This window comes from Lethenteron reissneri, chromosome 28 (genome assembly GCF_015708825.2).
Source record: "Lethenteron reissneri isolate LAM-NWPU_2019-01 chromosome 28, ASM1570882v1, whole genome shotgun sequence".
In the NCBI taxonomy this organism is placed as follows: domain Eukaryota; kingdom Metazoa; phylum Chordata; class Hyperoartia; order Petromyzontiformes; family Petromyzontidae; genus Lethenteron; species Lethenteron reissneri.
In genome coordinates, this window is record NC_083806.1 from 540,540 (window position 1) to 565,159 (window position 24,620).

The 24,620-nt window shown below is 51.9% G+C and overlaps 1 pseudogene; it reads right to left on the reverse strand.

Annotated features, from left to right (window-relative positions):
• Positions 1-7,331: 7,331 nt before the first annotated feature.
• LOC133348709 (nitric oxide synthase 3-like) lies at positions 7,332-24,329 on the reverse strand (annotated as a pseudogene).
• Between the last annotated feature and the right edge of the window lie 291 nt (positions 24,330-24,620).

Below are 24,620 nucleotides of genomic sequence, written 5' to 3' on the forward strand. Positions count from 1 at the left end.
GCTCTGGGTTGGGACCCTACGAAGTCGGTATACGTGCCGGATGGGGGGGGCCCTCAGGAGCTGACGGCCGCCTCTGGGCCATGGTCAGGCCGCGGTGGGCCGGCCTCTCGCGCTGCACCACCGGTACGGGGCCGGAGGGATGCAAGGCCTGCGCTTCGGCGCAACGACGCCGATTGTTTCCGCTGCGGACGGAGGGGCCACTACGCGAAGGACTGCTGGGCCCGCATCCCGGGTCCGCCGCAACAGGAGGCCTCATCAACGGCCAAGCCGACCAAGGAACCACCGAACCAGGCAAGTCGGCACGCACCAGACACCCGGCAAGGCTTTACACCTCACCCATCACCTTCGTTGTGCGATCCTAGTGTTGTTGTTAAAGAGAGACCTTCGACGGGGCCTTGTCGCTCTGTGACGCAGTGGCGCAAATTGGCACGGAGGGTTGTCGCGGCCGCTACGGGTTCGTCCACCGTGCCGGGGTCTATACAAGGGGTGGACGTGCGCATTTTGGTCGATTCCGGAGCGTCCGCGACTATAATATCGGATGTCATTTTTCATCTGTTGGGCATCTCACCCGGGGCCGTGCGTCCGGTTTACGGGTCGTGCGTCGCTGCGAACGGGGGTAGTATGGGCATCGTGGGCCAGGTGGACGCTAAAATATCTATCGGGGATGTGTCGGCCTCGGGCGTTGTGTTGATTTCAAGATCCTTGGCAGTTCCTTGTTTATTGGGCACTGATTTCCTGGCTAAGATGCCTATTTTGATCAAAATTAATGAGAATTGTATTGAACTGCCGGGTGGCCGTCAAATTTCGTTTCTGCCGTCGCCCTGGGGGCGACCTGCTTCGGCCGTACAAGTGCAAGCGCTATCCGTGGCATCTGTTGACATCCCACCTGGCTCACAGATGCTTATTCCCTTGCGGTATCGGAAGCCCCTGCCTAGTCAGCTAGGAGCGGTTGGGGTCTTGTTGTCACCTTCAGCCTCGATAACGGCCGGGTTGGCGCTGGTTGGGGCACAGACCATCGTCCGGCCAGATCAATTGCCGTTTTTGCAGGTGCTCAACGCGGGTACTGAAAATGTTCGCGTCCCGGCTGGCACGGTTGTGGCACATGCCACTACGGCATTTACGGCTCACGATTGTTCGCATAGCCAGGAAGTGGTTGCTGGTGTTTCCGAGCCTGTGGCTTCGGATGATCGCTGGATTGCTAGCTTATGTGACGGAAATTCTTCCCTGTCTGTGGATCAACGGGGTGCGCTTCACAAATTATTACTGACGTATTCGGATGTGTTCAGCTCCAATGATTTGGATTTGGGACGCACCTCGTTGCTTCACCATCATATTGATACAGGCGACGCTGCCCCTATTCGGTTGAATTCGCACCGAATGAGTCCCGCCGAGCGAGAACACGTTCGGGGGGCAGTGGAAGACATGTTGGCTGCGGATATTATATCGCCATCAAACAGCCCATGGGGCGCGCCTGTGGTTTTGGTTAAGAAAAAGGATGGCAAATTGCGATTCTGTGTTGACTTTCGAAAATTGAATAAGATATCGGTGGCAGATGCGTATCCCCTGCCGCGTATGGACGACTCCCTCGACGCATTGTCGGGGGCTAAGTTCTTCTCTACACTGGACCTCTCTTCGGGATTTTGGCAGCTTCCCCTTGACGAGCCCTCACGGGAGAAGACCGCATTCCGTACGCCGCAGGGGTTATTTCAATTTAACTGCCTTCCGATGGGGCTGAATGCGGCCCCTGCCACATTTCAAAGGCTCATGGAGCTCGTTTTGACGGGGTTGCAGTGGGAGACATGTCTCATATATTTGGACGATATTATTGTCTTCAGCCGCACATTTGATGAACATTTAAGGCGGTTGGAGACGGTGTTCGCGAGGATGCGCTCCGCGAACTTGAAATTCAAACCAAAGAAATGTCACCTACTGCAACGGTCCGTCCGTTATTTGGGGCACATGGTGAGCGCTGAGGGGGTGTCTACGGACCCGGAAAAAACGGCGTGCGTCCGAGATTGGCCAACTCCGGCCACCGTGGGGGATGTACGTCGCTTTCTGGGATTTGCCTCGTATTATCGAAGATTTGTACCGAATTTTGCGACCATCGCGAGGCCCTTGCACCTCCTTACGGGTAAGGGACGTAAGTTTGTGTGGGGACCGCCAGAAGAGGCGGCCTTTCAGAGTCTGCGTAATCTGTTGGCTACGGCCCCAACATTGGATTATCCCGATTTCGATCAACCGTTCATCCTTGATACGGACGCGAGTGACACAGGTATTGGCGCGGTGTTATCTCAGTCTAAAGGGGGCGTAGAGCGCGTCGTTGCGTATGGTAGCCGGGTCTTGTCGCCCGCGGAAACCCGCTACTGTGTCACTCGCAGGGAACTCCTAGCCATTGTTTTTTTCCTACGTCAGTTTCGACCGTACCTATACGGCCGTTCCTTTCTCGTACGTACGGATCATGCGGCCTTGCAATATGCCCTTAAAATGGATCAACCTTCCGGCCAGCTGGCGCGTTGGTTGGACACGCTACAGGAATTTTCATTTCAAATTCACCATCGCAAAGGGGTGCGCCATGCGAACGCAGACGCACTTTCCAGATTGCCGCAGCGCTCCCCTTGCAAATGTGCGTCGGGGACGCATAGATGTACGCCCAGCCTATCCCCCCCTCAGCCGCTGGTGTTGGCTGTTGAGGAGCCGGATGCTCCTGTGAAACCGGGGCCGACTGATGGGGTTTTGAATCTGCCACGGTCTGTTTGGATACGGGAGCAGATGATGGATGATTCGTTAGTGTCCTTGCGGAAGCGATCTAAAGTGGAGATGGGGGGTCCGGTTACGGAGGGTGCGCCGGAAACCGCGATCCGAGATGGTCTGCTCATGTGGAGGGAAGGTCTCCAGGAGCGCTGGCGTCTGGTGGTGCCTGCGTCCCTGCGATACGAGTTGATTAGAACTCTCCATTGTGACACGCTATTACATCTGGGTGTGCAGAAGACCTTGTTGACGTTGCAACGTCATTATTTTTGGCATGGCATGGCGACGGATGTCGTGGGGCACGTCCGCGCGTGCCCTGATTGTGCCCGACATAAGCCACCTAAACATCCTTATGTGCCGCCTTTACAGTCAATTCAGGTGTCGCGGGTTAATGAATTGGTGGCACTGGACATTTTGGGACCTTTCCCACCATCGGCGAGGGGTAATAAATATTTGCTGGTCGGGGTTGAGTACCTCTCCCGTTGGCCGATGGCCTGGCCGTTGCCCGACCAATCGGCCTTGGCCATTACCAACGCCTTTTTGTTCGGATACGTTATGGACAAGGGTGCGCCGGAGAGACTCCTCACGGACCAGGGCCGAAATTTATCTTCTAAATTATTGGCGGAAGTATGCGCGGGCCTAGGGACTAAGAAGGTCCGGACATCCCCATACCATCCGCAAACGGATGGTATGGTTGAGCGGCTAAACCGGACATTGTCTGCCATGCTGTGCCATACGGTGAGTGAACAACAATCGGATTGGGACCTGCACATCCCAGGGGTGCTTTCGGCGTACAGGATGACTCCTCATGCGGCTACGGGTTATTCGCTGTTTTACCTTATGTATGGTCGGGAAAACGTGCCGCCGATGGATGTGCAGCTGGGAACCGGTGTGAAGGGACCTTGTAAACCACTCCCTGACTACATTCGGGACATTGTTCGCCGGGTCTCGGAGGCGCGGGAGAGTGCCCGCGTGGCTACGGCCAAAGCCCAGGCCCGGAACGAGAGGTATGCACGGCGTTCCAAGGGGGAATGCCCCTGGAAGGTTGGGGACCTGGCCTGGCTCCATTGTCCGCAGGTGCGGCCGGGTACCTCTCCCAAATTTCACAAACCTTGGCAAGGGCCCGTCCGCCTTATTGAGGTTCCTAACCCTCAGTCGGCGCGTGTTCAGATTGGTTCTCGCCGCTGGTTTGTTCACACGTCGCGCTTGAAACCGTATGTTGCTCCCCTACATGATGCTTCATCTCCCAATGTTGCCTTGCCGGGGTCTGTTGCTGCCGACTCTCCCCCGCCTGCGTCCATTGATCTTGCTAGAGCGCCTGTCATACCTGTTCCAGGCAGGCCGGCCTTGACATCAGAGGGGACGAGGCGCCCTGCTCGGAGGGTGCCTGCCAGATCTGCGGGAACTTCGAGCCCTGCAGCCCTTCCGACCCCGCTGCAGACACATCCGCGGGACACGCCCGAGACTGATCCTTCAGGGACACGGGACGTTGGTGGACTTCCAACAGCGACAGGGGGATTTCACCCTGTCACTCCTCAAACTCCATCACGTTCCCGTTCCGCGGATGGGCCGCCGACCGTCCGGGACGGGCCGGCGACCCGCACACGTTCTAAATCCCTTGTGTTTCGTTGATTGTTACGTTGCGTTATTGCTCTTACTGTGTATTTATTGCCTGCTTCTGCTACGTTACTTGATTATTGAGTTGTGTTGATTGTTCTTACTGTTATATTGCATGGTTGGTGTCCTTTGGTGTGTTAGGGTCGGTTTCGCCCGCATTACTGTTGGTGTTGTTCAGCCGAGGTCGGCTGGGTTTTTCTCCACGGGGGAGGGTGGTGTAATGCGGGCGCGGGCGACCTCCCGGATGTGACGTCACGGAGAGGTGGAGTTAGGTGACGTGGGAGCAAGGTTAAGGTTCTTAAGGGATGAGACCGGAAGAGGAGGGGAGAGAGTGGGAGACTGGACAAGAGTAAGGCCACGTTAGGCGAAGCCAGGAAGAATGGCACCGGCGGCTAGCGGTGGCCAGCTAAGGGAGCAGCCAGCGGAGCTGCGAGAGAAGACAGCAGTGTGGCTGCTGGAGAGAGGGTGGTTGAGGAGCTGCGGTGAACACAGCCGGCGAGGCTGTGTGTGAGAGGCTACGAGAGCGACGAGAAGAGAAACAGCAGCGAGTGCAGCCAGTGGGGGCTGCGTGAGGGTAGCAGCGGCGAGGCTGCTGGAAGGTTACGAGAACAACGGGAGACCAACAGAGGAGCTGTTGGCGTGACGGGGTAAACAGCAGTATCAGTATCAGTGCGGAAGGCGTATAGAAGGACAGCCGTGTGGGTTGCGAGGAAGAACCGAATAAAGGACACCAAGCCAGACTTCGTGGTCGAGTCCTTTATTACACAGGTAACAAGCTGAGATTTTGAGCACTCCCTTTAAGAGTGTGCTCCTAATCTCAGCTCGTTACCTGTATAAAGACACCTGGGAGCCAGAAATCTTTCTGACTGAGAGGGGGTCAAATACTTATTTCCCTCAATAAAATGCAAATCAATTTATAACATTTTTGACATGCGTTTTTCTAGATTGTGTTGTTGTTATTCAGTCTCTCACTGTTCAAATAAACCTACCATTAAAAATTATAGACTGATCATTTCTTTGTCAGTGGGCAAACGTACAAAATCAGCAGGGGATCAAATACTTTTTTCCCTCACTGTATGTATAATTATAGTAATTGGTAAGGGCTTTGACCACCTTCTGCCAGGTCCAGCGTCATTTTCATGAATAAAAATACCAAACAAAATGAGTTGTCAGCAATATGTCATATTTGAATTCCGCAGCCTTCAACAACACAAATAATTTTAGCGAAGCAGGGTGGGCCAGGATCGTGCTTGAATGGGTGACTCCCATATCCTCAAAGAAGATCTAACGAGGTGATGTGGACAGTAGAGGGCAGTGCACGAAATCCATTGTGCTGTCCACCACCAACCTAAACAATCATCATGTTTAGTTTTATATCATGTCGTTGTTTGTGAAAATTGCATCTCATATTCACGGAGGAACCATACACAACCTGGAAGGCAGCGAGACGATGAGCCTGCATAACACATTTTCAACCTATGCAGGTCTCTATATATTAAAATAGTTTAAGCCAATTAATGAGTTATTATATGTGGGAGGACATTTTGAGTAACGAGTTAAAACAATCAGCTCAATGACACTGTCATCACAATGTAACGATTAGCAACACACTGGAGGCGCCGATTCAATTCCATCTCCCACTGCGACAGTTGAAACAATGGTGCAGGTTTCTTAAATCCTCCCCGTTGCCTCTGTTCACCCAACAGTGTGAATGGGTTCAACACAGTTGCAAAAGAAGGTCAAAACCCCTCTTGAGGGCGGCTTTCTGGGGCTCCCTCCAGTGGAGGCTCTTCTGCCAGTAGTGGCGTAAACAATTGCAGGGTTGCACCTTTATCTTACGTTCCACAACTTCATAACAATTTTAATATTCACTTAGTCCCTGCCTATTGGCCTTCCAGCCGCATGTGTTTACGCACGCAACTCTAGTCCAGTTTCATTCTTCAAGGCTCATCAGCAGTGTCAGGCATGATAAATCAATATTGCTGGTTCACCAACTATTATTGGCAAGTGCCATCTCTCGACACCATGTAGGTAAAATAATTATCAACAACGGCCTCCCCCAAGGCTCAATATGAGCAGCGTCACTATGTAACCTGCCATGTGTATCATCTTGCAAGTTCATATATGCAGATGGTTTAATACGTAGGCTTTCGCGACCAATATTATTATAATAAAGGTTTTCTTGGTTAGATCGCATACATATGTGTCAGTAAACCCGCCAATACAGCCAATCATTAAGGTTTGTCACGTAAATACAACTTACCAATTAGTTACTACTTCAGCACGCCGGTGTGTTGAAAAGTAAACCCACAACGTTTACAATGTGAGTACGAAGTACGAAGTTTCGCCAGTGAACTTCCTCTATTTACAAATCTTAAATAGAGGAAGTTGCAATGGATCATGATAATCTGAGAATATGCCATACCTCTTCTTGGTTGGGTTAGTCACAGTAAATCAACATACATAATGTATGTACACATGATGTTGACATACCCTTTTCTGTACAGGGCCCAAACCTCAAAAACATTACCAATACTCTAATAGCTGATCTAATGTTACTATTAACATATTTCCTCGCTGGAGACTGACCATATCCTTCAAAAACCACCACACACGCCTTCCACCTCAACAATAATGTAGCAGATCCTACCTTTGATGTGGAATTCTGTAGTAGCGCTGTGTGCTATGATCCCACTCCAAAATATCTAGGGGTTATCATGCATTGAAGCCTGACCTTCAAGCCCCACATAAAACGTATCTGTGAAAAGACCAAGTCAAGAATCAACCTGCTATAGAAACTTACAGAAATAACCTGGGCTACCTCAGCTGATCTGCTGCAAACCGCCACCTAGCCCGGTTCAGGAGCTTATACAAAAACATATAGATTCACAAACAAATAACCAGAACACTCAAGCCGACACCAATCCCCTGTGCACGGTGGTCATCCGTCCAAGCACTATCCAGGCTCAAGCCTGCTTGGTTTCCGAGATCTGAAGAGATTGGACGCATTGAGGCTGATTTGGTTCGCTCTTAGCGTGTGATTAATTAATTATACATTCCACACTAACGTCCAGCCCACGACACTATAGTAAGGCCTTACTTTTAGCCGGAGTTATTTGGAGTTGAGCTCTGGGAAATATTCTCGCACCCGGCACACAACATCCAGTGCATCTCTCGCTACGGCTGCGGATACCAGTCACGTGACACCTTCTGGTCTACCAGCACCCCAGAGAATATTCATGTGGCATGCGCCACATGAATATGGAATTCCACATTACCGGGAACCGCCGCCAATAAAGGTTATGGAGGTAAAGAAGATAATGCACAACCACCAGCACTTTATTGAAGGACACCACATGTCAATATTTGACTGATCACAGATTCCCAAGCCACTTGGTCTCTCGCCGTGTCTATGGCGCCACCGAGTGGAGAACTATTAACACTACGGCTTATAAGCTGTGAGTGTATGGGCCATTCTAAATAGATGATCATTATTTAAAACCAGATGACAGGCCACTGACATACGTTGATCTCATGCGTAGTGAGCTGACGGTCTCAATTTCTAATGATTGGATAAAAAAAACTTAACATTAATTTTCGTTCCGCTTCATTTGGCAAAATTCCGAGATTTTAAATATTGGTTTGGCATATAACGAAAATTACTTTCATATGCAGAGCAGGTGGGGAGATGTTTTACTGTGTGAATCAGAGGTCCCTTGAAGAAATCTCAATGGAATGATATGTTTCTGCAGGCCGTTATCTACCACTAAGGGTTGCACTACTCTGCAAGAGATGCCAATGGATATTTTGCCACCATTTTCCTCTCATTCTCCCATCCTCTTTTTATTTCCTCCTCTTCAGCCTCATTCTCGCTCCTTTGATCACAACTAGAGAATGCTACGATTACGGTCGGACACGTCGCTCACTCAGAAGGTGTGTACCCCGGTTCCTTGTGTCTCTGCACTGAAAATATAAATAAAATATCTTCTCCCCCTGCTCTGCATGGATTTCTTCCGGGATAAAAAAAACAATGTAACTGGTATTGGCCAAACATCCCATTGCTGAAAAATGTTCTGCAAATTACTCAATCGAGATCACATATAGCAACATCGCCCACTCCTGTGAAAACCAGGCAGAACCTTAGAGAACAAAACACTTTTGAGACTCGGTGTGACTTTCTTGGGTTAGCAAGAGTAATAATTACGAAAAAAGTGTCCATTGAGGTCAGGAATGTTCTGTCAAAAGTGGTCTTTTAATGTCAAGCGCCAATGTAAAAAACGTTGCACCAACGTCAAGTGTGTGATCCAGAAGGCTGCTATATTTCTGGTACAGATCACTGCCTTCACTATAAGTCTAGCCCCCATGAGGCGCCCTCCCCGTTTATCCCGCACTCCCCTAACGTGCACGACCCCTTAGCACACACGCCTCAGACATTCACACATCCCGCACACCCTCTCTACCGTGTGTCCCCGTGCCCTTGTCACTCAAGCTGCTGATGCCCACCTACCCGCAGTTGGCTCACGATCTGCCCGGCCTTCTCGAGCGAGATGTCTCCTCACCGGCTCAGCAGCTGCTGCACCGTCTTGAGGACATTGCACGCCATGGTGACGTCGGTGACGTCACGTGTAGAGGTGCCCACCCCTCTCCTGCAGCATCGAGAACACCTGCGCGGCCAAGCGCTCGCGCAGGAGGTCCTGCACGTACACCTGGGGGGGGGGGGGGGCGATGGCAGTGTGGCGGGCACAGATGCAGCCGGAACATCGGACATGAGACACGCCTGAACTCATCTAAGGCAGATTAGTGATGATGATGGTGGTTAGGATAGAGCTGCTCACATTGGGCGTGCTGTGCTCGTGTGAGCGATGGTGGTGAATGGTGTTCACCTTGGGGGTGCTGGGCTCGCGTGAGTACGCCGTGTGCACCTCGGAGAAGACGCCTTTGCTGCGTGCGAGCTCCGTCTCGTCAGAGTAGATATGATCCACGTCTCTCTCCCTGCAACCAAACAGCAGCATCATCCCACACGGATGCACACCTGTAGCACAGACAAAGATTACCATGTAGCCTCAAGAGACTGTTGGGGCAAGTGCTGTAAACGAACACCTATGAAGGCTAACACGGCACACGAGATGGTGATGTGGCTAGTACCACAGAAGGCTGCCATTATCTACGCCAGGGGTCCTCAAACTTTTTAAATAGGGGGCCAGTTCACTGTCCCTCAGACCGTTGGAGGGCCGGACTATAGTTAAAAAAAACTATAAACAAATTCCTATGCACACTGCATATATCTTATTTTGAAGTGAAGAAACAAAACGAGAATAAATACAATATTTAAAATGAAGAACAAGTAAAGTTAAATCAACAAACTTTCCAGTATTTCAATGGGAACTATGGGCCTGCTTTTGGCTAATGAGATGGTCAATGTCCGGTTCCATATTTGTCACTGCTAGTCGTAACAAGTGATGCAAGTGTGCATCCGTTCTGGTTGGAGATTTCAAATGTATCATTCTGGAAAAAGTCTGTTCACAGACATAAGTGCTGCCAAAGATGGTTGCCATTTTGAGTGCATGGTTCCTGAGATGAGGATATGTCTCAGAGGGGAGAGATGCATAGAAATTATGAAGGCTGCTTGACTTGAATGCATCTTTCAGAGAGTCACAATTCTGCAGTTCAGCCAGTTCCATTTGGTAAATTGTATCCACATTTTCAATGTCAATAGAAAATGGGTTACGGAAAAGCTGTATGTCCTGTTCATGGAGATGAAGCTCTTTAAATCTAAATTGGAACTCATTTTGCAATTTTTCCAGTGAATCCACACATTTTTTGTTTGGGAATGCAACCAATGGTTTTTCCGCTAACAGATTTTGAGTTGTGGGGAGATGGCAGACGTTTTCCTTGTTCACTTGTTTGATGAGGAGGCCTAATTTTACTTCAAATGCTTTGACATGTGATTGCATATCACAGATGAGCTTCCCCTTTCCTTGAAGTTGCACATTGAAACTGTTGAGTAGCTCTGTTACATCTGTCAGAAAGGCAAGGTGCCATTTCCATTCTGCATCATTGAGCTCTGGTACTTCTTTGTTTTTTGAAAGCAGAAAAGCTGTAATCTATGGAAGTAAGTCATAGAAACGTTTCAAACCTCTCCCTCGACTCAGCCAACTGACTCCTGTGTGGTACAGAACATCTTCATAGTCAACATTTAGCTCAGACAGAAATTCCTGAAATTGTCTGTGGTTTAGTGCATGAGCTCTAATGAAGTTAACACAAGATACCACAATTTTCATAACAGAGTCCCACTTCAGTGATTTACTACACAGCGCTTGTTGGTGGATGAGGCAGTGTATGGCTATTGGATGAGAATGGTTATGTTTGTCCATCTCTTGGTTAATGCGAGCAATTACTCCTTTCTTAGATCCCACCATGCTAGGAGCACCATCAGTTGTCACACTGGCTAGTTTAGCCCAGTTCAGCTCCAAAACATTCACAGTTTGGCAAACCTTTTCATAGATATCCTCTCATGTAGTTGTTCCTTTGATGCTTTGCAGTGCAGCAAGCTCTTCTGTGACTTCGAAATAGTCATTCGTCCCACGAATAAAAATTAGAAGTTGTGCAGAATCACGAACATCATTGCTTTCGTCGAGTGCCAAGGAAAAATAGGAAAGTTTTTTTGTGGAGTTTTGCAAATGCTGATGCAAATTGTCTCCCATTTCTTCAATCCTCCGTGTGATTGTAGGTCCTGAAAGACTCACTGTACTAAATAAATCGGACTTCTCTGAACACATCTCTTTGGCAACAGAAAGAAGGCATTATTTAACAAATTCTCCCTCCACGAATGGTCTGCCAGTGCACGCTATTCGCTTGGCAACTTGAAAACTTGCTCGCAGTAATGAAATATTTAGCTGCTTCTGCTTCACAAAAGTATTTTGCTGAGTTGTTAATGTATTTTTCAGTTTTAATATTTTATCTTTTCTCCCTTCTCCGACCAAACAATCATATTTATCTTTATGTTGAGTTTCATAGTGTATTCTTTGAACACAGACACTATATTCTGGCATATCAGACACACAGCTCTTTCCTTGTACTGCATGAAAAAGTAATCATAAGTCCACTGTTCTTTGAATATCCTACACTCCGAGTCAATTTTTCTCTTTCTTGACATCATTGTTTCCTAGGGAGTCAAAATTGCTATTAGTAAAATACCAATATATATACAGCGCCACAAAAACAATATACCAGCAATAACTTTGCCCACACAGAGACATACAGACTGCACTGCCCATCAATGCAGTCTGATTGGGGGAACTCCGCTTTTACCCCAGGCTCACACTGGTGCGGGTGCCATTAAAAAGTTAATTACACCTGCAGTTTTGTTCACAGATCGCAGTGCGATCTGCGAACTCGCATAGGAATCTGATCGCATGGGGGAGAAGACCCATGCGATCCGATTCCACTGCAGGAAAAAAGAAGGCACATGTGCCTTTTTTCTTCCGAATCTAATGCAAGTTCAGCCATACAAGCAAATGGCTGAACTCGCACTGCTCAGAGATCGCAACAGTATGAACCGGGGCTTACACAACATACAACATATAACCTCATACAACTGAATAGCAATCAGAATATAAATGCACTTACTGTCATTTAAATTGGGTTTCCTACTCCTCGGCTGTCTGTCACTGACCAGCACGGGAAAACAGCAGGCAGCCCCTCCAGAGATCAGAGATCACTCTGTTATTACCCCTCTATCATTTACTCAGCGGTGCGTGTGCTGGGGATCTACATCCCCAGCACACAGGAATATCACTGGGAGTGGAGCCGAGGGGCAAGTGAGGGAGCTGAGGGAGGGAGAGCCAGTCAAGCGCAGCCAGGGGAGGGCTGGCAGCCTTAGGCCTGGGGGGCAAGTCCAGTCAATTGGCCCATTGAACCATTCACCAGCGCAGCCCAATGAGTGCCCACCGCCGCAGCTCAATCAGTGCCCACCGCCGCAGCTCAATCAGTGCTCACCAGCGCAGCCAAATCAGTGCTCACCACCGCAGCCCAATCAGTGCCCACCACCGCAGCCCAATTAGTGCTCACAAGCGCAGCCCAATTAGTGACCATGGGCTGGATAAATATCCTCGGCGGGCCGCATGTGGCCCGCGGGCCGTAGTTTGAGGACCCCTGATCTACGCAATGCTGATGCTTACACACTGCACCAGGTGCTAATTTAAGACTGAGTCGACGTACGGGAGACTCAGTATCAGTTCAGATAATCGCCACTGACGTTGGCCATGAGCAGAAATAAAACTTGGGTCGCTGGTTTTATTACGCAGTGTGCTAATCACTGTATCACTACTCCCTGTGCACCACACACACGTGTGTGTGGATTACTAGTAGATGAGGTTGCGTGGTGGTTGAATATATCGTGTGGTAGTGGTGGTTATGGTTTTTGTTGTGGTTGAATAGTGGTTGTGTTGTAGTGTTGGTTGAGCTGGTGTTGATATGTTGTCAGGATATCCTCCACATACACCTGGGGGGTGAGTGGGTGAGAGGGGAGCATGTATGCTGGTGTGGAGGAGGTGGTGGAGGTGATGAAGACTGCTTCGTGAAGGTGGCGGTGGAGAAAATCTTGACCACATTGAAGGGGATCGTAACCCTTATTTGTCACGACACAGTATCCACATCACGAGATGCAGTATCCCTTCAGATCTCTCAGAGCAGTGCGACCTCCTCGTGTTGGAGAATGGACAACTGAAACGAATATCACAGAGCTACTTTACAAGACCCTTAAAAGTGACCTCTGGTCCACACACAGACCTCTGGTCTTCATCAGCAGTAGATCATGGTCCATTTAACGTCTCGATTATTAAAATGCAAGCTGCTGTGCACCTACTCGTAACTAGGGTACGCATTACTAGCCGCATCGGTTGTGTTCACTCTGACTCACACTCCAAACACGGAACTGCTACTGACATGAGTGTTAATCGGCCTAGCCAGGCAATCTCCACCGTTGCATGTCAACCAGTGGATAGCAGTAGTGTAACAGCGTGTTGCGCTACGAACACGGCGACCCGAGTTCAGTTCTCGCTCACGACCAACACCAGTGACGAATATCTGAACCAGTCGTGGGCCTCCTCTAGGTCGACTCAGGCTCAGATGTGTGCCTGGTGTGGTGTATAAACATCGTCACTAGGGAGACAAAGGTGGTCGGGTGTGATGCTGGCCACCCACCCTCTCATGTACCATTCCGGACTTCATAGGCACTTGTAGTGCCACGGCCACGGAGCAACTCCGCAAGCGCCGCGACTCACCCCTGCCCCCCTACCCTGAACACACGCAGCACACACACACAAAGTTAGTCCGCAGCAAAGGAAGGGAAAAATAACGAGCCTACCTTTACCCTACATTTTACCTTACCACAATACAATCATTCTACCCTTACCTTTTACCCTTTAACAAGGTAAGGTAATAAGGTAAAAGTTAAAAAGCAAGAGCCTACCTTTACCCTACCTTTTACCCTTACCCCATGCAAATGACCTGATTACAGGATTATTACCGGGGTACTACACATGAAAAAGGTTTATAACAGGTAAATACGAGGTAGAGCGCTTTATTCGTATAGAATATTCTCGAATCGGGCGTTGAGGCTGTCGACGACACCGTCCTCCATAACCTCCTCTCCCCAGTCATCTTAGTCGATGACGATCTCATCAACAACCTGATCAAGTTCGTCATTGCCGTCATCCTCGGACGAACGACGGGCAATAAGATCCTGTGCCACTCCGGCCCGGTTAGACGGGACCTTCAGGCAGCCGGCCGCGATCCACGAGTGCAAGCACGAGGACTGGATGCAGAGCGTCGATAACAGCGACTGGCGAACGCATGTGAACTCCCTCCCGCTCCGATTTTTGCGCGTTCGCAGGGAGTTGACGTCACCAGCGCTCCCAAATAGTCGCAGTAGGCAGGGAGCAGCTCTTTGCGGGGAGACCACCACTTCATTACGTCAATGAAGGCGCTGGCGGTCGTGACGCCCATGCTCAGAAAACGACCAACTTCATCGTCGTCGTCGATGGACGTTGCTGAATAGGGTGCTGAACAGCGACCCCTCCTCCATATGGGCAGCGACTGCCGTCGGCGGGATCGCGAGCACGTCCGAGTAGCGATGCTGCAGGACAGAGCGGATCGTGGCCCCTTAGTGTCGGCAGCTCGTCTTGGTCTATCGTTTTCGGCAGCTGTGGATTCAAGTAGGATGCCACAATGGCGGGTTCTTGAAACTGGAAGTCGCGGTACTGCACCAGCTCGACCTTCATCCCCGTCGCGGTCAAGGACTCATCGACTGCTCTAAGAGCAGCTTCACCGCGATCGCAATGACGGATCAGGTGCTCCATCGTCACCGGCACGAGACCTAATGAAGACTTGCGGTCCGCCGACAACGAGGTCATGACCTGGCGCGGCATTCTCAGGAATGCTGTCACACCCTCGATGTTTCCCCACTGCAGTTCAGAGAAAGCACCGACGCCGATCACATCCTGGAAGCGCGCCATGATAATGTCCAATGGGACACGCTTTTTGATGGCGTCGTCTCCCATGTCAAACGTCGAATTCCACCTGGTCGGCGAGTCCTGGTGCGTCGGCTCTTTGCTGGCGAGCTTGGCGATCTCGGTCTCGCGACTGCCGGACGATCTTGCTGTGCCTGATATTGACGAGCGCCTTGCGCAGTTTGGCGTTGGTCGACTTTATCAGTTTCAGAACTTGGACGACGCCGATCTGGACCGAATATGGTGGCAAGCCCGCAACTGCTCATATCCGGCGTCCGGGTTGACCAGGGCAAACAAGGTTTTGACAGCACTGATCATATCGGAGCCATTGGTGACAGCGAGCAGCTTAGTCGAGACATTGTTCCCGAGGCTTTGGAGGTGCTCAAATACAGCGGTGCCAATGTGCTTGCCAACACCCCTTCCGGACTGCACATAGAGGATCGTCAGCATCATGGATTTCGACGCACCAGATTTGGTGTCGATCCAGTGCACCATGACCATCCAAAATTCCTTCAGGTTGCGGTTTGACCACCCGTCGATGGTGAGCGAGATGGCAATATCCAGGTTGGAGGAGAACACCCCGACGATGGGCAGCATGATGGTGTGAAGCTTCACAATCCTGCTAATGACGGTGCGGGTCGACGGGCCCTCGTATCCCTGCGTCAATATGTGAACCAAGGTCTTGAACTTGTCGCTGCTGGCGACCCGCAAAGAGATTGCACCTTGTAAAACAAAATCAACCACCGCGTTCTCAAACTTTACCAGGAGGCGATCCAGGATTGCTGGCCGGCTCAGCGTTTGCTGCATTCGGTGGCTCACCGACGCCGACATCCCGACCTCCCTGCCTGGGGGCGAGCACGTTGTGCTTCTTGAGGTGAACTTTCCACCCCGACGCGTTCGTGTGGGAGGAAAACCACTTGCAGCAGTGCATGTGTAATATCTTCAATAATGGCGGGAGACGAGTTGATGGGGCAGCACTGTTTATTCACAACGGTTGCACACGTAACAGTCCCAACCGAGATAACACCTATGTCACGCGTGCCTGACTTGGCCACGCACTCCGTCTCCCCCGTGGGGTACGCGTACCTAACTCTGCCTCGACTCAGGCTCTCCGGCTACGTTCTTCCCACGGGGAGCTATCAGACCCCTACGCGCAACCGGCTCGGGCCGCACTCAGTCTCTCCCGTAGGGTACGCGTGCCTATCTCTGCCTCGACTCAGGCTCTCCGGCTACGCTCTCCCCACGGGGAGCTATCAGACCCGCCTTGTCAGGCCACGGGTCTCGACCACTGGGTTACACAGCCGAGCCCTTACAAGGGCGTCGGACCGTGAATCCCAAGGCCTCGCCTCTGAGCCTCACAGAGCCCCGGCCCTTACAAGGGCAGCGGGGCTAGGGGTCCCAGGGCCTATCTCTTCCTCCGTCTTCTGTCTTCACTGGTTACCAACTCCCCGAGTGCCCGCGCGCATCGCCTTACATAGCCCTCCGCTCCTGAGGGGGCGGAGCCTATGCGGACCGCGATGTGAGCACCCACTTGCGGACCGTGATGTAACCACCCACCACGCGCTGCCTCACGATCCCCCCTGCCAGCACGTATCACCACTACACATGCACTGCCACTTTCCTTACTGCCCACAGGGATCACTCTGCATCCAATCGTGCATGTGCTCCCATGGTAACCATGCCGCTGCCTCTTTCGATTGCTGTGCGCAGCGATCCTCGACCTCATCCTCTACCTCAAGAACGTGGTCTGTCTCCATCTGGTCCGACATCAATGATTCAAATTTCAAATGAAGGCCACGGACTGCGCCACGGAGCTATTAGCGAGCGGTAAACAGCGTATTTACCGGGTAACACTTTGCGCTACCTTTACCCTACTGGGTAATTCTTCCGCGCTACCTTTACCCACCCTTTACCTTACCCCTTGGCATGGTCGACACCTTTACCCTTTACCTTTAGCCTTTTACCCGGTAAAAAGGGTAAATTACCTTACCTTGCCGAGGCCTACATGTAGTGTCCCCGTGGGAGATCGCCTGGCACAATTGGTTTTCATACAAAGGGCCCCTAGGTGGGAAGTCCCGCGGTTTCCCAGTGCCAGGAGATTGGCCGACCCTCCAAGGACAAATCACATTGCGGCGCCCCTAAAATTGTCTTAAAATTGTATAGGCGCACAAAGGTTCACCGGGCCAGCAGCAATGAGTCACGCACGACATCAGGGAGAGGGCTGGGGTGAAATATTAAGTGAGCAGAGCAGACAATGACGGCGGGGGGATCCTAGCGCCACCGACCAAGTAGAAACTAACCGGGTGTGTATTCGCCAGCTGTACGCCCTCCAAGATTAAACCAGCTGAGTCAGGGATTAATGAGTACGGGCGCAGAGACAATGGGCCGATAAATAACGTAACGTAACACTTAATGTAAGGGTAGAAAAACTTTGAAAATCACAGGTAGGTGCACGATTGGCTGCGCAGGATAACGTATCCCTGGATGTCTTTTTTTAAATCAAGGGGCATAAAAAGGCGAGCCCGAAACGATTCAGTTCAGTTCTCTCATCTCTGACCGCTTGGCCGCCCAGACAGACTCCCTGCCGGCCTGCCTCCTCGAGCTGCTCGCAGCATCCGCGTGATGCCATTGAGTGATGCTACGTGACGGGGTAGCGCATAACCACCCGCCGGCGCGCGCGTGTTCACACAGCCGCTTAGCGAGAGTCTTAGTGTGGGTGCGGGGTAGCGTATAGCCGCCCGCTGGCGCACGCATGTTCGCCCCACCGCTGTAGCGCTAGTCTACGGACGCACATTTGGATATACTTTCCGCAGGCACACGCGCGTTCACGCAGCCCCTAGCGTTAGCTGTAGTGTGTGTTAAGAGGAAACCGCTCGCAGGTTTTAGTGTTGGTGTGTGTGCAAGTGAGGACTAACTCTGTACAGCGGTAAGCCAATAGTTCAGTCATGTCCCTCAGAGAGAGCGCTAGCGGGGGGCCGATCACCCGGTCGGCGGGGGCCCGGCGGGGGCCCGCCCCACCTACCCAGTGAGGTCAGTGGGGCGGATGCCGGCCCCCACACACTCGCTGACAGCACCTGCCCCAACAGTCTGTTAAGGCTACACGGGGGATCTTTGTCTTTGTTTGTGGTTCGTGTGCTCAAACCACCAGCTCTGCCCCTGAAGCTGCTGAAGTTGGCGACTCCTCCACCTTGCTGCTCCGGCCTCCCCACGTCGTTCGACGCACTCCTCCTTCCTGCTATCCTCTGTTCACTCGTCTGCTCGTCAAGTTGTCCCGACGAGGAGATTATTGCATCATCCTCATTATGGGCCACTCTCAATTGCGACATAGACAGCCTCACCAACAAATTCAACCACAACGATCACATGGGGGCGGCCACACAGCAGCGTCATCCCGCACGGACACACCTGCAGCAAAGACACCCCGACAATGATGTTCATCTGCAACGCACAACAACACCATCCTAATTGTGGCTGGAACTATAGTTGTGGTTGAGTAGTGGTTGTGGTTCAACCGTAGTTGTGGTTGAGTTGTGGTTGAACTGTATTTGTGGTTTGGTGGTTGTGGTTGAACTGTAGTTGTGGTCGAGTAGTGGTTGAACCATAGTTAGGACCGTCAAATGGAAGTATTACATCTAACACGTTGACGTCGAAACACCAAGCCCTAGGGACAGCTCTGACTGTAGTTGTGGTTATGGTTAAACCATTGTTGTTGTTTAGTACTGGCTGAGTTGTGGTTGAACCGTAGATGCGGTTGGGTTGAGCTTGAACCGTCGTTGGGGTTGGGTTGTGATTGAAGCATAGTTTAGTTGTGGTTGAACCGTAGTTGTGGTTGCCTTGTGGATGGACCATAGTTGTGGTTGCATTGTAGTTGTGGTTGGACCGTAGTTGTGGTTGAACCGTAGTTGTGGTTGCGTGTGACTGCACCTTGGTGGTTGATTTCATGGAGCCGCTCCTGCCAGAACCCACGGAACGGAGCGATGCCTGTTCTGGGACCAATGAGGATGCAGGGCAGGCTGGGGTCAGAGGGCTGATGGAACACCGGAGCCCTGCCACCACAATCAGACACCAAATAATAACAACAAAAAGCAACGATGGTTCACGACAGATTATTTCTTGATTAGTTAGGCCTTTCAATTGTCTCACGAAAAAAATATCCTCCACCACCCGACATGGCCAAATAAATTGACAGGTATATAAGCGTTTAATGTGTAAATTAGCATCGTTACAGCTTACCGGAAAGCTGAGGCACAAATCTCACGACCGAATTTAGCAATTAGTTCAAATCGATGGCAATAATTCCAAGAAATTTTTATTTGGCCATGTGCAGGGTCTTACAACACAACTCAGATCGTGGCCTAACCCAAAGACAATTTCATAGACATCTGAATTACATTGCAGTTTAAACAAAAGTATCCACGTGTCTGCGTTCATGTACAGTATATTTTGCTCGGTGAGTTCAGAGCCAGGGCTGAGCCAGGACGAGCAGAAGCCGTGGAGCAGGGCCCGTGGCTATATAAGGTGCGTGTGATAATGCAATTCGAGTCCGAACACACAACACTGAAGACTGCAGCGCCTCTGGGAGTATTGTGAGCTGGTTGTGCTTGTGGTACTGACCTCATCGTCCCCGTACTTCATGCGGCTGCTTCTGGAGTCAGCCCAGGTGGGCCGATGGAGGTTGTTGGGCAGCTTCCAAATTATCGTGGCAGTCTTTTCCAGACCAGTGATCGGCGTGACTCTGTGGTCGACTCGATATTTATTTCCATTGGCTGAGCTGGAGAACTGTAAGTCTGTATGAAGAATATGGATTGGAGAACTTAGACTGTTGTACAACACAGTTATTTTATTGTTTTTACTCTCTGATGTATTTGGAAGATATAAAGTCGCTCAGGCAGTATTCCCCCACCAGGCTCATGCACCTCTCGCCTTTTGACTTTCCCCAATTATCTTCAAAGGCATATAGAATGAAGAGTTGGTTGAAAATTGTGCATGATGGGGGGAAATGGAGAGGGATGGACGGATTAAGGTGGTAGGAACACAGAGAAGCCCTGAGGTAAATGTAACCAGACTAGAGGTCCTCCCTGTCTGGTTTCCAGACCCAAGAGTCCTGCTTTGTGCAGACAGGTTGCGCGGCCTTCCTTCATGGCTATCCAACTCCGGTGGTTTTGTGCAATGCTAGGTCTATTGAAAACAAGACCACTGTAATCACTGACTCACTCACACATCATACACTCACTCACACTACCACTGACTTACTCACACATCATACACTGACTCACTCATCATACGCTGACTCACACATCATACACTTGTAGAGGTGGTACGTACCGGGGTGTAGCGAGCCATTATGTAGCCGGTGTCTACATCACGGTCCGTGCATGGGGTGGCTACATCGACGTCCGCATATAGCCCCACCCCTTGGGGCAGGGGGGTATATAGGGTTATGCGCGAGAGAGCTCGGGGAGTTGTTGGAGCCAGTGAAGAAGGAAGACGGAGCAAGCTAGATAGGACCATGGGACCCCTAGCCCCGCCGCCCTTATCAGGGCCGGGACTCTGTGTGGCTCAGTGGTGAGACCCTGGGAACCCCCGGCCCGACGTCCTTATCAGGGCTGGGTCCAATGGGCCAGTGGTTGGGACCCGTACCCTGGCTAGGTCGGGTCAGATAGCCTCCTCTAGGAATTAGATAGCCGGAGGACCTGAGAGCGTAGCCGGTGTCAGGCACGCGTAGCCGTAGGCTGTGTTCCTAGGCTGTATAGCTGACTGTTACTGTAAAGTGTTATAAATAAATACGTGTTGCCTCCGTCAACTCGTCTCCTGCATAATTTACACCATTACAACTGGAGTCAGAAGTGAAACTGTCTTCACGTGATGGATACCAGGAAGACAATTCGTACTCACGAGCCGGGCCAGGGCGATGACCAGGAGGAGACGAGTCAGCAGGCCTTGGACGGGGAACCAGAGGGGGTGCCGACGCTGCAGCACCCATCGCGGACACCTGACACACCGCTGCAGATGGGGGGTGGGCTCCAGGATGCTCACTCCCGCCTGGCTGAGTTGCTGCTCGCCGCTACCTCCATATTGGCGGAGATTACTGCATCTGGAGGAGGGGGGGCTGGTGCCCGTGGAGAGAATTGGCGCCAAGCGCCAGCTCGCACCAGCATCGCGCCGCAACGCAAGGATTGGCGCCAAAATCAGGCTCCCGCCACGAACACTGAAGTTGGCGCCATTGTTCCGCCCAGTTCATTGACTGGCGAAAACCGAGAGCATCACGTGAGGGAGGGGTTCCAGTCACCGTCTCCCACGTCATCGTGACGCGACAAATGTCGCCATGAACAACCCGTGGAAGGGGCCGTCATTTTCCTGGGCGACGGCGCTGCGCGGGAAAATCAACAGCCGGGAGAGGGGCAGGCATTCCAACAGCGACTGCCCACGTTGACGGCTTTTCAAGCTGAGGGAGGCGACTGGGGAGCCTTTCAACGGAGGTTCCTCGCTCACCAAGAGATGTCGGGGTGGACCGATGCCGAGGCACTGCGCGCGCTACCAGCGACTCTGGATGATGACGCTCTGGCCACCTTCAGGTCGACTCCAAGGTCTGGCTGCTCCACACTTTATGCTGCGCTTCGCCTGATGGCCAGGGTCTACGGACTGCCGTCTGCCTGTCGCCACCACTTCTATGCTCGCCGTAAAGGGGAGACGGAAACTCCTCTCGCCTACCGCACTGCACTTCTGGCTCTCGCTGACGCCGCTTTTCTTCGCATGAACGAAGAGGGCAAAGACGCAATGGTCACGAAGCAGATTTTGGCATTGGCACAGGACTTGGGTGTTCCTATTAACGCGGCAGATGAGGTAGATATATGCTCGTTGCGAGTTGCTACGAGCATTCACGCGCACGAAGTTCTTAAACGAAAACGGCCTGTCATTGTCTGCGCCTCAGCCTCAGTTTCTGCCTCAGCCTCGGTGCCCAGCGAACCCCAAGGCGCTCTATCACAGGAGGAGGTCTTCGCCACGGCACGGTCGGGGGACTGGAGGTCTGGAGGTCGTTCACCCCTGTGAACGCCACGCAAGCTGGAGCGACCGAAATCAGCGACGGCTCTTGTCACATGTTACAACTGCGGCCTTCGAGGCCACATTGCTTCTGGGTGCCGGGCTCCACGTCAACGCGCTACAGGACCTCGGCTGGACGACGCCCAAGGTCCCAAGTCGTCCCAACAGTCCCCGGCAAGTCGCAGCACCACACATGCTCGGCCCACTCACATGTTGCACACGAGTCACTGCGCCACGCCTGATGGGCCACGGCATTCGGGTGCCGGTTCAGTGTGGGGAGGGGGGTTCGTACGGGAGCTCGGACCAGGCCAATTGTCTGAGCCTTCCCATAGGGTGGTGGCTGCGTCGGCCGGTTCATCCGTGGTTACTGGGTCGATCGAGGGTGTTGAGATTCGTGTTTTGGTTGACACGGGGGTGTCGGCAACGATCATTTCCGACCTTATTTATAATATTCTTCCTGTTCAATGTCGACCCTTACTCCCGGTAGGCGTTCCATGTTATGCGGCGAATGGAGGATCCTTGGGTATTGTGGGTCAGATCCGGGCGGGTATTTGCATTGGGGATATTAAATTGTCGGGACCTGTCTTGGTCTCATCGTCTCTTGCGGTCCCATGTTTATTGAGAACGGATTTTCTAGCTAAAATGCCGATCAAGATCCTCATTGATCAGGGTTGCATCAAGCTCCCCTCGGGCCAATGCATAGCATTTTTGTCCTCCCCCAGCAATCTATGCACGGCCTGTGCAACGGTGCAGGCGATGGTAACCCAGACGGTACGCGTACCCCCGGGGTCACAGATGTTAGTGCCCCTACGCTTGCGGAAATCTCTTGGGGTGGGTATGACGGAGCATGGTGTACTGTTAGGCGCGTCTAACGCAGCTGTCAGGGGTTTGGATTTGGCGGTGGCTCAGACGGTGGTGCGGGGAGACCCCTTCATTGTGGTTTTAAATGCGGGGTCACGGGCAGCTGTGATTCCACAGGGTACCGTGCTCGCTCATGCAGCACCGGTGCCCGTGGGAGAGCCGCTGATAGCGCATGTTGATACTGCTCCGGCTCCGCATCTTAAATCGGGGGGTGATCAGGGGTGGTTGGATTCACTGTGTTCTGGAACCAGTGACCTGTCTAGTTCACAGCTGGCGGCATTACGCGCCCTGTTGCTCGAATTTTCGGACGTTTTTCAGCAAGCACAAATATGATATTGGTTGCACTGACCTATTACGTCACCACATTGACACGGGTGACGCTGCCCCCATTCGGCAAAATCCCTTCCGGCTGAGCCCAGCCGAGAAGGAACATGTGCAATCAGCTGTTAATGACATGCTGTCTGCTGACATCATTTCGCCCTCATCCAGTCCATGGGGGGCTCCCATTGTGCTTGTGAAAAAACACGATGGGTTCCTGAGGTTTTGCATTGATTTCCGTCGCCTTAATAAGATCTATGTGGCTGACGCATTTCCGCTCCCCAGGATGGACGAATCCTTGGATGTTTTAGCGGAGGCACGATATTTTTCCACATTGGACCTGCTATCGGGATTCTGGCAACTACCCCTTGATGAGGTGTCGAAACCCAAGACCGCGTTTCGGACACCTGTGGGCCTTTTTCAGTTCAATCGGTTGCCCATGGGACTCCATTCAGCTCCCACAACGTTCCAGAGGTTAATGGAATTGGTTTTGTCCGGCCTTCAATGGGATACCTGTTTAATTTCCCTGGATGACGTCATCATCTTTAGTAGAACGTTCGAGGAGCACCTCCAACGTTTGAGGGCAGTGTTCCTCAGGATGCAATCCGCCAAATTGAAGTTTAAGCCACAAAAGTGCCACTTACTCCGGGAATCGGTACGGTACTTAGGGCACATCGTCGGCCGTTCGGGTATCTCCACTGATCCCGCTAAGACACATTGTGTCAGTTCTTGGCCAACGCCCTCAGCGAGGTCCGTAGTTTTATTGGGTTTGCCTCCTATTACCGGCGTTTCGTCGAACAGTTTGCCACCATAGCCAAACCCCTGCACGCCTTGACGGCAAAAGGTGGGAAGTTTCGCTGGGGGCCGGAGGAGGAAGCCGCTTTTCGCTCCCTTCGTGACGCCTTGGTGAGTGCTCCGCCCTTGTTACCCTGATTTCACCGAGCCGTTTTTGCTTGACACGGACGCCAGTAACACGTTGTCGCCTATGATAGCAGTGTTTTGTCGCCGGCGGAACAGAGGTACTGCGTGACCCGTCGCGAGTTACTGGCTATTGTGGTTTTCATCCAACAGTTTCGACCGTATCTCTACGGCTGACACTTCACTGTCCGTACAGACCACGCGGCGCTTCAATACGCGCTTCGCGTTGCCCAGCCATTGGGCCAGTTGTCCCGATGGTTGGAGGTCCTCCAGGACTATCAATTCACAGCTACTTACCGTAAGGGTGTCCGCCATACCAACGCGGATGCCCTGTCACGGTTGACACCGCGTATGGAATGTGCGTGTCTTTTGGGATCGGGACATTGCAAACCCCAGACTCTCGTCCCTCCAGCAGCTCTGGCCACTGCAGCCAATGCACTGCGACCCAAGATTCCCTTCTCTCCGACGGGTGCGGATTCTTTGCTCAAATTGTCCCTCGTTGAGTGGGGCCACCTCCAAATGGTCGACGCGTCCCTGCTCGCGCTGCGTTGCAAGGCAAATGGTTCCAATGAGGGTGCAGCTGGCGTCGACTCATGGGTAGTGAAA